Source organism: Giraffa tippelskirchi, chromosome 10, assembly GCF_054371585.1.
Source record: "Giraffa tippelskirchi isolate mGirTip1 chromosome 10, T2T-mGirTip1v1.2.pri, whole genome shotgun sequence".
Classification (NCBI taxonomy): domain Eukaryota; kingdom Metazoa; phylum Chordata; class Mammalia; order Artiodactyla; family Giraffidae; genus Giraffa; species Giraffa tippelskirchi.
In genome coordinates this window covers 102,854,078-102,868,772 of record NC_137284.1, presented here as the reverse complement: position 1 = coordinate 102,868,772, position 14,695 = coordinate 102,854,078, and the positions used below count along the sequence as shown (strand labels likewise).

Below are 14,695 nucleotides of genomic sequence, written 5' to 3'. Positions count from 1 at the left end.
TTCTCAAGGGGATCTTCCTGACCCAGGGATTGAACACAGGTCCCTTATGTCTCCTGCACTGCAGGAAGGTTCTTTACCCCTAACACCACATGGGAAACCCTAGGTAAGGAAGTAGGTCACTATAAAACAAAATCAAGGAACAAAGTACTAGCAAAGCACACATATCTGTATTTTTTTTTTTTTCATTCATTCCCAATCTCACTTCAAAAGCATTTTTCACTACTTACCGAAATATACTGTAACACCAAAAAGACTGGTTACTGGGATAAGGGAAAAGTAATACTAATTTTTTAAAAAGATAAAGTCAGTGTATGCATGCATGCTAGGTCACCTCAGTTGCATCTGACTCTGAGGCTCTATGGACTGTAGCCTGCCAGGCTTCTCTGTCCATGGGATTCTCCAGGCAAGAACACTGGAGTGGGTTGCCATGCCCACCTCCAGGGGATCTTCCCAACACAGGAATCGAACCCGAGTCTCTTACGTCTCCTGCGTTGGCAGGTGGTTTCTTTACCACTAGTGCTACCTGAGAAAAGTCAGTGACAAAAAGTTTAACAGAAGCTTAGTTAGAGGTGGGCAACAATATCATTAGTTAGAGGAGTCTCAGCAACAGTTGCTCAAGGGAAGTTCGGTCTCTCCTAACACTGAGAATTTCTAAAACGTTCTTCCATGAGTGTTCATAAAGCAAATGTTGTGCGTTGAATGGACCTTCTCCTTACCCACTGCACTGTGATGAATCCAATAATGCCTTTCCTGAGGATGCTTATTAATAATGACTCTCAATCTGGCCAATGACAAAGTATCACAGTATAACTCAGTATAAGCAATTCTCAAGGGAGGTAAAATGTAGCTCTACAGTGGCCTGGCTTGAATTAAGGAAAAGATCTAGTTTCTAACAGAATGAATAAATTACATATTCCTCAGTAATATTCCACAAATACTATTTATCAGGACTGAGTTCTGATAAGAACAAAGCAGCACAGAGCTTGAAATTGTGGTCTCCAAAAAGAAATAGGAATCAATTAAGGGCATATTGAACTTGCTCATCAGCTAACAGGCAGTATTGCATCATCTCATGAGAACCCAACAGCTGCATGTGGATATTATCCCAATGGTAAACAGAGGAAGACTATTTCTCTCAGAAAACAGTCACCAGTCACACTCATCAATAGGGGTATAAGGTTCCAGAGACTTAGAACCTGGCCCCAATGCTTTAGGACAACCAATTTCCAAAGGAGGCATTCCCAATCACTTTCAAAGATTTGTTAAGATACCATCTATAAAAATAATTCACGTTGAGGAATGTTTGAAGTTATCTTTCAAGATAAACTGGCTGCAATATGTACTCTCAAGAGATGAGTGACATAACATGCTCTACAGGATGGTCAGCTACAAACTAATAAAATGTTAAAGGGCATCTGCATCGATATTAGAGAAAGTTCTATGATATCATTCTTAAACTTGACAGTAATTAGATGTTAGAAACAATTTTGTTTAAAGACTACCACCTCTTGAAACTCCTTCCCACCCCTCCAGCCCTCTAAGTCATCACAGAGTACCAAGCTGAGTTCCCTGTGTTATACATATAGCTGATTCACTTTGTTATTCAGCACAAACTAACAGCACTGTAAAGCAACTATACTCCAATAAAATATTTTTTAAGGTAAAAAAATATAAAGACCACTACCATCAAGCACCTGCATCCTTGTTTCTGGTAATTTACAATACCAGCATAAGAAAAAACCTGATTTCTCTAGTTTCCAGGTGGGAAGTAAACTGAGAAGGGGTATATAGCCTACTCATGTAGAACTGTATTAAGATACAAAATGCAATTCCTAACATATTCCAGTTTTAACTGCTCAAAAGTATCTACTAAGCTGTCAGGAGAACATCTACAAATCCTGGTTTTGACTGTGGTACTGACACTGTAACTATTCTGTATGGGCACCACAACTGGGTGCAAGAGAGAGAAGGACACTCAAATCACAGACATAAATGTAACTTAAGAGTCTTCTGTTCCCCTAAATCAAGCCTCCTCCACCAAAAACATTTTAATAACAAAAGCTGCATTGTTAAGAAGATATTTCCCTCAAAGCATTGAATATGAAAATTGCAAAGGCTGCTTGCTTCAAAGTTGAAATGAATTTAAAAGCTGCCATATATTCACATCTGAGTCCAGAGTTAGGAGGAAAAAGGATCATTCTTTTAAAAAGCGTATAGACTGTGTGCCCAATCACACCAGAAATGTAGAGATGACCAGGGTGAAGTAAAGGAGCCTGCCCTTAGAAAAGGTCCTCAAGCAGTTTCACAGACCAGGCAAATTCACTGGGTCACCTCCTATAAGAGATAGTCAGAAGAAAGCAAGAAGGCTTGGCATCTAACAAGCCTGCAACATTTGACTGTCATCTGTGAAGGTGAGAAACATAAACTATCCAAATTTCAACAAAACAGAATCTAGGTTTCCATAAGCACAAAATCAAATTCATTCCATACATAAACATACTGAAAACTGCCCACATTACATTTCCAAGAGTCACTTGAAGTTTTACCTGTCATTTATTTTGGATTTTTTTTTTCTTATAGTCTTTATCATTCCTGTTGTTTTTGAAACAGTGAGATATCTACATTAAACAAAGAGTGATAGGAGTTTCAAAGAAAGGGGACATCACTTCCCATGTAAGCAAGAATAAAGATGTGTCATTGTGGGGGACACTAAATTTTGTCAAAAGAAAGAAAGTATTCTGAAACAGGTAATTCCTGTTTACCTGGACTTAGGCGATTTGTTTAAAGGTAGGGAAAAGCCTGGAAAGACAAGTTTCTGACAAATTCTGAATAGCCTTGAATTGTTGAGGGATGGTTTGGGCAGTGATGATGGGTTTGAACTGAACATGGACATGAAATTACTACACTGAGTAAGTAGCCCATATTATTCTTTCAGAGATTTTGAAATATCCCTTTGAAGGGATATACAAACCAGAAGACCAATTCTAGAAATTTTAAGAAAAAAAGCAAACTGTTTCAGAGCTTGAGAATGAAATAGAAAATATACCCAACCTCTCTTATCCTTGAGTGCTAAGACTCTGCATTTAAGTGTTCTGTACCCACATTAGAATACTGATGTTGATACAGCTACAGGTTTTACATCACTTAAAAGGCCATTTGGATGGGAATTATATTAATGAACATAAGAACTATTAGCACAGTTAGTTGTAGTAGTGTTATTTGCTCAGTCGTGTCCGACTCTTTGTAACCTATGGACTGTAGTCTGCCAGGCTCCTCTGCCCAGGGGATTAGCACAGTTAAATATCTCCTAACATCCAACACCTCAAAAGTAAAGTTTTTAGTTGAATTGCATCCTATTTAAATATATCCACTGAAAATTATTAATTTAGACTAGTGATTACTGCAAAGTTCTAACCTAGACTTTATCTCTTAATATCTTCCCTTCCCCAACTTACCACTACACAAAAAAGCCAAGGATATACTTCAATTACTTCCTATGCTTATAGCATTAATTCCACATCATTCTTATTTTTCTCTTAAAAGGCTTTGCTTGTAATATAAAGGTTATGCTACTGAACATCAGTGGATCATGTGGGCTTTCTGAGTGTGGCTGTTGAATCCTTTCACACTCCATTGCCAGATGACCTTTGCAAAAATCACAATTGCAAAACACAACATAAAATGAGATATAAAGTGAGGGGACATATTTCTCTAAATATACTGAAAGAGAAAAAAGAAAAAGACTGTTTTATGACTGCTAAATTCTGGCCATATTCACAGCCATTGGGATCTTTTAAATGTCTTCAGAGGTCATTTTTAAACATAATTAGTGTTTATTAAGACATGATGGACTTCTTTTTTAAAAAACAAGTAAATGACTTAAATCTTTCAGGCTCTATTTATATCAGAGGTCAGCAGTTCTGCAGAAGTGATGTGCCTAGCGATTGATTCCTGTTTCTAGCAAGCAAAGGCAAGAAGGAGGTAGACCCAGAATATGCAACAGAAACATCGGTGGTGCCTAGGTATGTGAGGTCTTCCTGACAAATCTGTTTCAAATTGAAATTTGGGTCCTGTATAACAACGTGTCAGAGAAGGCAATGGCACCCCACTCCAGTACTCTTGCCTGAAAAATCCCATGGACGGAGGAGCCTGGTAGGCTACAGTCCATGGGGTCGCGAAGAGTCGGACACGACTGAGCGACTTCACTTTCACTTTTCCCTTTCATGCACTGGAGAAAGAAATGGCAACTCACTCCAGTATTCTTTGCCTGGAGAATCCTAGGGACGGCGGAGCCTGGTGAGCTGCCGTCTATGGGGTCGCACAGAGTCGGACACGACTGAAGCGACTTAGCATAGCATAGCATAACAACGTGTGTCACCATTTATCACACTACAGATGTGACTTTTTATCCACCTCGCCAAGGCAGATCGTCTTGACTGTTTTGTATCCCCAATGCCTAGAAAGCACCTAGCAGGATTTCAGTCACTGTTCATGGGAGGAAAGGAGGAAAGAAAGGAAATCCAAATAAAGACCCTATATTAATATTCATATTTACCTGCATTTCATAACTTTATAATGAAAGTTATGATGTTACTTTAATTAGAAACCAACCCTCCACTAAAACCTAGATGAGACTAGACAACAGAGGAAAGAATGTTCCGCCAGTTATAAAGAGGCAATGAAGAGGCACAGATGGTATTCTGCAATCTGTTTTCAGTGAGAAAACAGCATTTCAGTCAGAAATGAGGAGATCCTTGCAGGTGACCAGTGTCACAGCAGCTCACAGCATCTAAACACCTTGTTCTCAAAGATCAGGACGTCCCTGGGCCTTAGCCCCAATCAGAGGGTGCCTAAGTGGTCCTACCAAACTGAACTAAAGCTTAAAATTGTAACATGAATATGTCTATCACCCAGCCTTGTTTTTGACAGTGCCCTCACGCTTTTACAGAGCTCAGAGAGAAAGTATCTTAAAAAAAAAAAAGGGGGGTGTTTACCTTTAAATCAAGAAAAAAGGCCAATGTGCAACGTGTTTTCTTCCTTTCAGCCTAAAATCCATTCCCTAAATTCTGGCAGTGTACACACAAAATTACAACTCTTTCAAAAACAAAGTCTTTACTGAAGGAATCTCCACCAGCTTCCAAGGATAGTTGAAAAGTTCTCAGAGTTCCCCCTAAATCACTCCTCTGGTGATTTAAGCTCATTCTTGCTTGTCTCCCTGCAGAGAACAAAGAACAGCTGCTCATCATCACTCATATAATATCCTCTCATGCACAGTGAAAACCAAGAAAACAACCATATACGAAAGTGCCTGTCAAAAGACAATTCTCCTGGGAAATACTCAAGGCCTCTGTATCTATGATTTCAATGAACTTGAAGACTGTAATTAAGTCCCTATGCAGACCTCCCTTCTCTAGGTTAAATAAACCCAGTTCCTAAGACTTACATCATAGATTTCTCAAACCTTCTAATAATTTCTGTTGGATTCCTCTGGATTCTCTCCAAAGTCATGACCAGAGCTGCAGCAGAAAAAGAGAATTGCTGGGCAGCCTCTTAAATTTTCACTCTTGTTTTCCTCCCTATGTGAATTCCCCTGCATGCATCTCTGCTTAGCTATACTCTGTTTACAGTTACCAGTTCTTCCAATTTGCCACAGGTTTTTTCTTTTTACAATTGTAATCCTTTTTCTATTTTTCAGAATCCTAGCCTGGTTCGGTGATACTGACATATAATGTGTCATTGATAAAAGTGAAAAACACAAGGGTAAGGACTGTGATCTGGAAGAACTATTCAAAAATCGCTTCCACAAACTTCTCAGGAGGAGCCTGAACTAATGTGACGAAGACACTATTGAGTTTAAATTTCAAGGCTGTCATTCACTAGTTTTGGGACAGTTCAGCAAATATTGAACTACTCTGAGGATAGAAATGCCTACTTCTCAAGGCTATCATGAGAAGTGACTTGAGTTAATAACGGAAAGAATATGGCAGAGGAGAACTTCCCTGGCAGTCCAGTGGTTAAGAATCCATGCTTCCAGTGTAAAGGGTTTAGGTTCAATCCCTGGTCAGGCAACTAAGATCTCACATGTCTCATGGTCAGAAAAAAAAAAAAAAAAAATGATATGATAGAATAAGAAGTACTCTGCCTTAACACTGATACGTATTTATTATTTACCTTTGTGGAACAACCATCCAAATCATTGTGAGCGACTTCCACAGCACAATGGCCAAAGTCAAGAGGACTCATTCCTCCCCAGAATGAAACTCAATGTGAGGATGCAAGGCTAATCAAACTAACAAGTCAAAGGGCTTTACTCTCCACATATACCTCACCATGTCCTGGTTTTCAGGCAGGACAGCAGTAATGAGACATACAATGCAGACAACAACGCACAGGTAAGAAACATGGGGAAATTCAGAAAACAGTAATCTGACATGGCAAAATAAACGTAGGAGCCAAACATCTGAATTAGACGACTTACCTCAGTCATTATTGAGTATTAGCTCAAAGGCTGTTCAGACACAAATTTAACATCTCATTTTATAAATAAAGTCAATAACGTTGGTTCAGTGATAATCAAAATAGTAACGCTTTCACTTTACCAATACATTTTTTGATTCTAATATTTCAAAAGGGCATCAATGCTTCAACATCAAGAGGCTACATGTTATTTTAAATGCAAAACAAGATGAAAATGTTTATATTTTTTTAAAGATATAAGTGAATCGTAAGAAGCATAGGGCAAGAAATATCAAAATAATGTATTTTCACTAATGACATCACTTACATTTGGCCTCTTGGTGGGGAACTCAACTCAGCTGGAAAGCTAAAGATTTCTCGCTCTTATAGACATAGTATAACAGCTTAACTACTGTCTGTCCAGGCATTTCTGGATATGCTTTATAACTGCTGATTGACAAGAACACAGTTTTATCTCTAATTTTTAAAGGTCTCTCAATAATGTGGAAAAAACTTAATCAATCATATTCAGCGTTAAATAATTTTAGAAGAGGAAAACTACGTTTATAGTATAAATAATGAGAATAACTAACATGCAGTAAGTTCTTCCATTCACCAGACATGATATGAAGGACTTAATAGATATGATCTTTTTAATCCTCATAACATCCTTACTAGAGATGGATGCAGAAATGGAAGTTTACAGGAGGTGAGTCAGGATGACATAGGTAAGGCTAGTACTTGAGAATATCTGAATCCAGGTACGAATCTCAACCCAATACAGTTCTGGTCATGAAATCAAATTCATAGGTCATGACCAGCATGTCATTTAATAGGATGTGATAGAACATGCTATCATTAATTATATCTGGAACACAGGCATAAACCTGAACTGTCCTGAGCAACCCAGAATGCATCATATATGGCTTTAGAAACAAACTAAAATTTGTCTGTTAAGCATGGTGTGGAAAAAATATGTTCAGTGATAGTCATTTTTTTAAACATGGCAGAAGAGTTTGAACTTACACATAAAGCTATTATATAACCAAATAAGAGCCTCCGTTATCTATGTTATGATTTTTTCCCCCTTTTTTCCAATATTTACATAATTTAAACACAAAACTACCAGAGAAATAGGAGGAAAAAAATATACACTTAATTCATAGGAAAGAAACTATCAAGACCTTGTCAAAGGTGAACAAAGATTTCTCAGTATTTTCCAGTTTTGACACCAAAACTGGCAAGGACAGATTCCAACTAAATTGCTGATACTGTGAAATAATGCTCACCAGATGCAAGCAACATTTAATGCAAGTGTTTCTATAAATATAATTCAAAACTAATATTAGTACTGAAAGAACTTAGCTGAGAAAACGAAAAAAAGGAATCTTTCACTTTCACATGTAATTTTCTCAGTCAGTATTTCAGGTTGAATGTTAGTCCGGGTATTTCTCACTCCAGCTAAGTGTTGTGCAGCAGCAAATGAACTTTTTCATCAGTGAGAAAACAACTAATATTTTAGCCTATAAAATAATTACGTAAATTTAACTGGTTAATACTGGCACTCTTAAGACTTGAAATATCTGTTCAATACAAGTTTTTCTTATAATACATAAAGTTTCCAAGTGCATATTACAGCATTTCCCAGCATATTTTTAACATGATGGCTTTGTTCTTTACGTAAGAGACTTTTAAGATATGACCCATGTTGAGGTACTGAAGTTATTGCTCACATCACCATCTGCTCATAAATATTTTCACCTGAAACTCTAGAGCCTTCAAAACTATATCAAAAATTGTCTTCACACAATTTGGCACTTTATTATATATATTAATATCTTATATACCTGAGGTCACCAATTCAACACCATGAAAAATAAGTACCAAAGCTCAGAACCAAAAAGGAGATGTAAGAGTGGTCAAGTTGACAAAAAACCTATCATAACACCCATGCACTGAACCAATAGTACAGAACCTAAGGCCTTCGCTCTCAGCCTGTGTAGTCATAATTCAGACACAACTTAGGCCATGAAAGAGTACTGGTTTACCCTTCCCCTCCATAAAAGATTAGAATAAGTGAATTAGAAAATAGTCACAGATTGTCATCGGGAAGCATGCTGAGAAGCGCATAATATGAAATCTGAGTTTAGAAGCAAGTGAAGGAAAAATCTTGTAGTTATTCATAAGTCAAAATAAAGAAAACAGGGACTCTCCCACCATGCTGATGGGAAGATAAACTTGTGTAACCATTCTGGATGTCAATTTGCATACACTTGATTCACACACACACACATATATACTGACACATTTTCTCCTTCCCTTCCCCGGCGTGTGTGTGTGTGTGTGTGTGTGTGTGTGTGTGTGTGTGTGTATACACATATTTGATTCACACACACACACATATATATATGCCTTACCATTCAGACATACTTTATCACAGTCACAAGGAGAGATATGAGACAGTGTGTTGTCAATGTTTTTTATGCTAATAAACCTAAGCAACAATTAATAAGGGATAGAATGATACAAATAGGGCATATGAACAAAAATTAACTACCAAACAAGACTTAGACCTAAATTTAAAACCTACAACTATAAAATTCCTAGGAGAAAACTTTCATGATCTTTGAGTAAGCAAAGATTTGTTAGAAAGGATGTTAAAAAGCACTAACAATTAGAAAAAATGGACAAATCAAAATTTAAAACTTCTACTTCTCAAAAGAAATTTTAAAAATGAAAAAGGTGAGCCATACAATGGTAGAAAATATTTGCAATACATGTATCTGACAAAGCACTGGTATCCAGAAATAAAGAATTCTTGTAACTCTAAAACAAATTAAGCCAACTTAAAAAATAGCAAAACAAATCTAAAGAGACTCTTCACTAAACAAGACATAAGATGACCAATACACATATGAAATGATGCTCAACATCATAATTTATCAGGAAAACAAAAATTACAACCACAATGAGATGCCAATACACTCCACTAGAATGGCTTAAAATTAAAAACTGGTAAAACTGTACATTTCACCAGAGAGGATATACAGATGGCAAATTAAGTACATGAAAAAATGTTCAATATCACTAGCCATTAAGGAAATGCAAACTAAAAACTAAATGAAGTAGTATTACTTAACGATTACAGTGGCTAAAATAAACAATAATGTCAATAGCAAATGTGGTAAGGATGTGGAGAAACTGGACAAATCATATCTTCCTGGTGCTGGTAGGATTGTAAAATGGTACAACCACTCTGAAATATTGTCTGGTAGTCTCCTAAAAAATAACAAAAACAACAACTTAACATACACTACTGGGCATTTATCCCAGAGAAATGAAAATTTATGGCCACACAAAAGCACATATACATTAGTTTATAGCAGTTTTTGTTTTTGTTTTTGTTTTGTTTTTCCAAAGCCTAAAAGGGGCAACAATTCAAATGTCTTTCAACAGGTAAATTGTTATATCTGTATCACTCAGCAATGAAAAGGAAAATAACTGTTGATACATATAAGTCAACACCATGGGTAGACATTAAAGGAATTATGTTGAGTAGAAACAGCCAATACGATGAGACTGTAAGTATATTATTGCATGCTAAGTCGCTTCAATTTTGTCTGACTCTTTGTGACCCTATGGATTGCAGCCCACCAGACTTCTCTGTCCATGGGATGCTCCAGGCAAGAATACTGGGGTCGATTGCCATTTCCTACTCCAGGGGATCTTCCCAACCCAGGGATTGAACCTGCTTCTCTTATATCTCCCACATTGGCAGGCAGGTTTCTTACCACTAGAGCCACCTGGGAAGCCCCTGAGTATATTATTACATTTACAGTTACATCACATTCATGAAAATCTATAAGGATGGATAATAGGTTAGTTTTTCTGCATGATTTCACAAAGGGAGTGAGAAGAGATGGAAGAAGGGAGGAAAAAGGGATCTGTGTGACTCTAACAGACTAGTGTGAAAAATCTTAGCAGTCATGGGACAGTTCTATACCTTGAGTGCAGTGGTAACTACATGAATCTAATCATATAGAAATCCCATAGAAATACATAGAAATTACACAGAAAGTAGTTTATGTAAAGCTGACATACAAAGGACCTTCTGTGTTATTTTTGCAATTATAACTCTATAATTATCTCAAAATAAAAAGCTGAAAAAGGCTGACAATACCATGAGTTGTCAAGAATGTAAAGGAAACTGAATTCTTACTCACTAGTAAAAGTGCAAAATGACACAAAAACTTTGTAAAACATTTTAACAATTTTTTATAATGTTAAATATATACCTATCACAAGACCCAGAAAGTTTGTTCCTAGGTATTTGCCTAAGAGAAATGAAAACATATATTACTACAAAGACTTACACATACATTTTTGTGCCAGCTTCACTCATTCTTGCCAAAAACCGGAATAAACCCAAATGTCCATCAACAGATGAACAGATAAACAAATTATGGCATATCTATTCAATGTAAAACTGCACTAAAATAAAAAAGTGAACTGCCAACTCAAGCAACAGTAAGAATGAATCTCAAAATATGCTGAACAACAACAAAAGCCAAAAGCAAACTGTATCTACAATATAATTCCATCTATAAAAAATGTAAAGGTCATAGTCAAGGCTATGGTTTTTCCAGTGGTCATGTATGGATGTGAGAATTGGACTATAAAGAAAGCTCAGCCCGGAAGAATTGATGCTTTTAAGCTGTGGTGTTGGAGAAGACTCTTGAGAGTCCCTTGGACTGCAAAGAGATCCAACCAGTCCATCCTAAAGGAAATCAGTCCTGAATATTCATTGGAAGGACTGATGTTGAAGCTGAAACTCCAATACTTTGGCCACCTCATATGAAGAGCTGACTCATTGGAAAAGACCCTGATGCTGGTAAAGATTGAGGGCTGGAGGAGAAGGGGGCGACAGAGGATGAGATGGTTGGATGGCATCATTGACTCAATGGACATGGGTTTGGGTGGATTCCAGGAGCTGGTGATAGACAGGGAGGCCTGGTGTGCTGTGGTTCATGGGGTCGCAAAGAGTCGGACACGACTGAGCGACTGAACTGAAAAATGTAATACAGGAAAAATGAACGCGTTGTGACACAAAGATCGATGTTTTCTTGGGCCATGGGTAGGACTGAGTGGGAAAGGGTATCAGGGTATCTCTGGGGGTGAAGGAAACATTGTATATATTGATTGTGGTGTTGGTTATAGGGATATATTCATGTGTTTAAACTCAGTAAACTATGTATTTTAAATGAAATTATTACACAGTGTATATTACCTCAGAAAACTTGATGTTTTAAATGTAGTATATGCTCGTAACAGAATATCAAGTAGCAACTAAAGGTCATGAATTTGAAGTACAAATGGCAACATGGAAAGAACCAAGTGAGATTCACAGCACAACACCTTGTATGACTAGAGGGGCAGGTTACTGTAGTGGTTAAAGGTGTGAACTCTAGCGCCAGACGAACCAAGCTGAGGCCCTGACCCCACATGTGAGTTATGTACTCGTGGGGCATTAGTTAACCTTTTGTGACAACAGCAATAAAAACATCTAACTCACAGGGTTATTGTAAACATTAAATAAATTCATGTTGGAAAAAGATTAAATTGGTATCTGAGATATTAAAAGTGCTATGTGTTTGTTAACAATAAGTAAATACAATGAAACAAAAACAGTATAATCCTTTTTCAAGGATACATATATATCAAAATAAGCTGAGGGAAAGCAAACTGTAAGGACAACCACTAAATACATGGATACTTACAGTGGAGTGTCAGGAATGCAGGCAATAGAAAAAAGTAATTAAAATAAAATAGAGGGTATGCACTGAGCAATAATAAGAATTGCCATGAGCAAACAAATTCTATACACTTACAGGAATAAAGGGGGGAAAAAGTACAATCAAAATGGAAAATTATTTGGACCATACTTGATTAAAGAACAGTCTACAGATTTCCACTGTTTGTGCTGAATCACCAGAGCCATAAACATCAGGCCTCTACTTTATCAAGAGGATGAGAGACAAAGAAGAAATAGAAGGCATCAAGCTAGTGTACAATTCAATACAAACACACACATACACACATGAGTGCCAAGTAAATTTGAAAGAGTTTCCATCATTTCAACAAGTGGAATGTTCTAACAAGTTTTGAATCATTTCCTTTTTAAGTTTATAGCATTTTTATTCATAATTTCCAGAGCTTGGAAGCAAGCAAGGTATCTTTCAATAGATAAGTGGGGGAATAATCTGTACGTCCATACAATGGAATATGAACTATCAAGCCATGAAAAGATATGGGGGAAACTCATGCATATTAGTAAGTGAAAGAAACCAATTTGAAAAGCTACATATTTTATGATACCAACTGTATGACACTTTGGAAAAGGTTAAACTATGAAGATGTAAAACAATCAGTATTTGTGAGTAGCTGTGGGGAGAGAGGAATGAATAGCATAGCAAAGAGATCGTAGGGCAGAGAAACTGTTCTGTATGATACTGCAGTGGTGGAAATATGTCAGCATACATATTTCAAAATCCATAGAACATACAACTCCAACAGTAAACCCTAAGGTAAACTATGGACACTGTTTAATAACAATGTGTCAGTGTGGGTTCGTTGATGGTAACATGTACCACTCTGGTAGGGGATGTTGATAGCAGGGGAGGCTTTGGGAGCCAGGGAAGGGAAGGAGAAAATGTGTCGGTATTCTTTCTACTTTCTGCTCAATTTTGTTGTGAACCTAAACCTGTACTAGAAAATAAAGTTTATTAAAAAAAAAATTAGTTGGACATATTGGTGTGGGTCTATTTGCAGGTTCTCAGCTCTGTCCCATTGATCATTTTCTATATTTATATATCTCACCACAAAATTGAAAGCTATTTGCAGACAGAACTGTCTACAGTGCTCATACACAGCAGGAACCCTTAAGTAGTTGTCAATCTTATTTAATAACAATCACTGGATACCTACTATGTGGTAAGCATTCTGAACTCCACATTAAATAAATAAACTTAAAAATGCAACAGCGAATTAAGTGGCCGATATAAAATCAAGAGTCTGGCAAGTCCAGGAGCAAATACAAACGTACTATCAGTGGGGTTTTGCCAGAATATTCTTTAAAAGTGTAGCTGAAGCAAAGAAAAATGAAATGTATGATTCTATTACTGTAAAAAGACAAGATAAAGCGGTTCTCATGAAAAAGCATAAAACTTATAAAGTAAGTTTACTGTGGTGTCTGATCATAAGCAGCAGGCACTCAAAAGAGGAACTCCAAATTTGAATCAAATGCTGCTATTGTTTTTAAATAGATTCCTGCAACTACCATGCAAAAAGACTTGCATGAGTTGTGTTTACACACAGGATTTTACTGCCAGCCAGAGCCCATATTCAAGAGAAGTGGCAACAAAAGGATGAAGAGCAATCTGCAAGTATAAATAAGCAGTTCCTGCATCCTTGCCGACAAAATTACAGTAACTACAAGCTATGAAAAGACCTCAACAGGTGTTGAGGTGTCTGAAATAAAAGCTGAATGGACCCTGGAAAAAACAGTAAAATGTACTTTGAAGAGTAAAATATTAAGATATATGTAGATATATATATGTGTGTGTGTGTATATACATATATACATGCAACTTAAGTATTCTCAGATGGTGGTCTCAGCTGAGAGAGTGACACAGGTCCCCCAGGATCAGGTCACAGACATGTAAAGTCAAATTGTAGGTATCACAACCTAAAGAAGGCATGAGTAACATCCTTCATGCAAAGCCCAGGGAGATTAATGTACAGCTGTGCAGAGCTCCTGCATCCTGTTTGCATATAGGATCACCTGAAAGCCGTCCTAAAAGTACAAGACAAATATCCTGTTTCTGAGCAGTTAAATCAGAATAACGGGCTGGAGGGCATACATTCTCTAGTGATCAGCTGAAATAATGGGGGTTTTCTTTAATTAAACTTATTTTGAAACAATTGTAGATTCATATGCAGTTGTAAGAAATAATACAGATAGATGCCATGTACCCTCTGTCCAGTTTCTCTCATTGGTAATATCTTGCTAAAGTGAAAGTAAAAGTATTAGTCACGCAGTTGTGTTCGCCTCTTTGTGACTCAGTGGACTATAGCCCTCCAGGCTCCTCTGTCTATGGAATTCTCCAGGCAAGGATGCTGGAGTGGGTTGTCATTTCCTCTTCCAGGGGTCGAACGCAAGTCTCCTGCACTGTAGGTAGAT

At 37.1% G+C, this 14,695-nt stretch overlaps 1 protein-coding gene and 1 long non-coding RNA gene across 18 annotated transcripts in view; both read right to left on the bottom strand.

The window, feature by feature from the left end:
* The window catches only part of IMMP2L (inner mitochondrial membrane peptidase subunit 2), a 917,103-nt gene that overhangs the window by 643,962 nt on the left and 258,446 nt on the right, over positions 1 to 14,695 (bottom strand). The window lies entirely within an intron of this gene.
* Positions 5,680 to 14,155, bottom strand: LOC145524607 (uncharacterized). Its single transcript, XR_014067709.1, has 2 exons — positions 13,187 to 14,155; positions 5,680 to 8,775 (listed from the first exon to the last, which is right to left on the bottom strand). It is a non-coding gene; the product is annotated as an uncharacterized LOC145524607 (long non-coding RNA).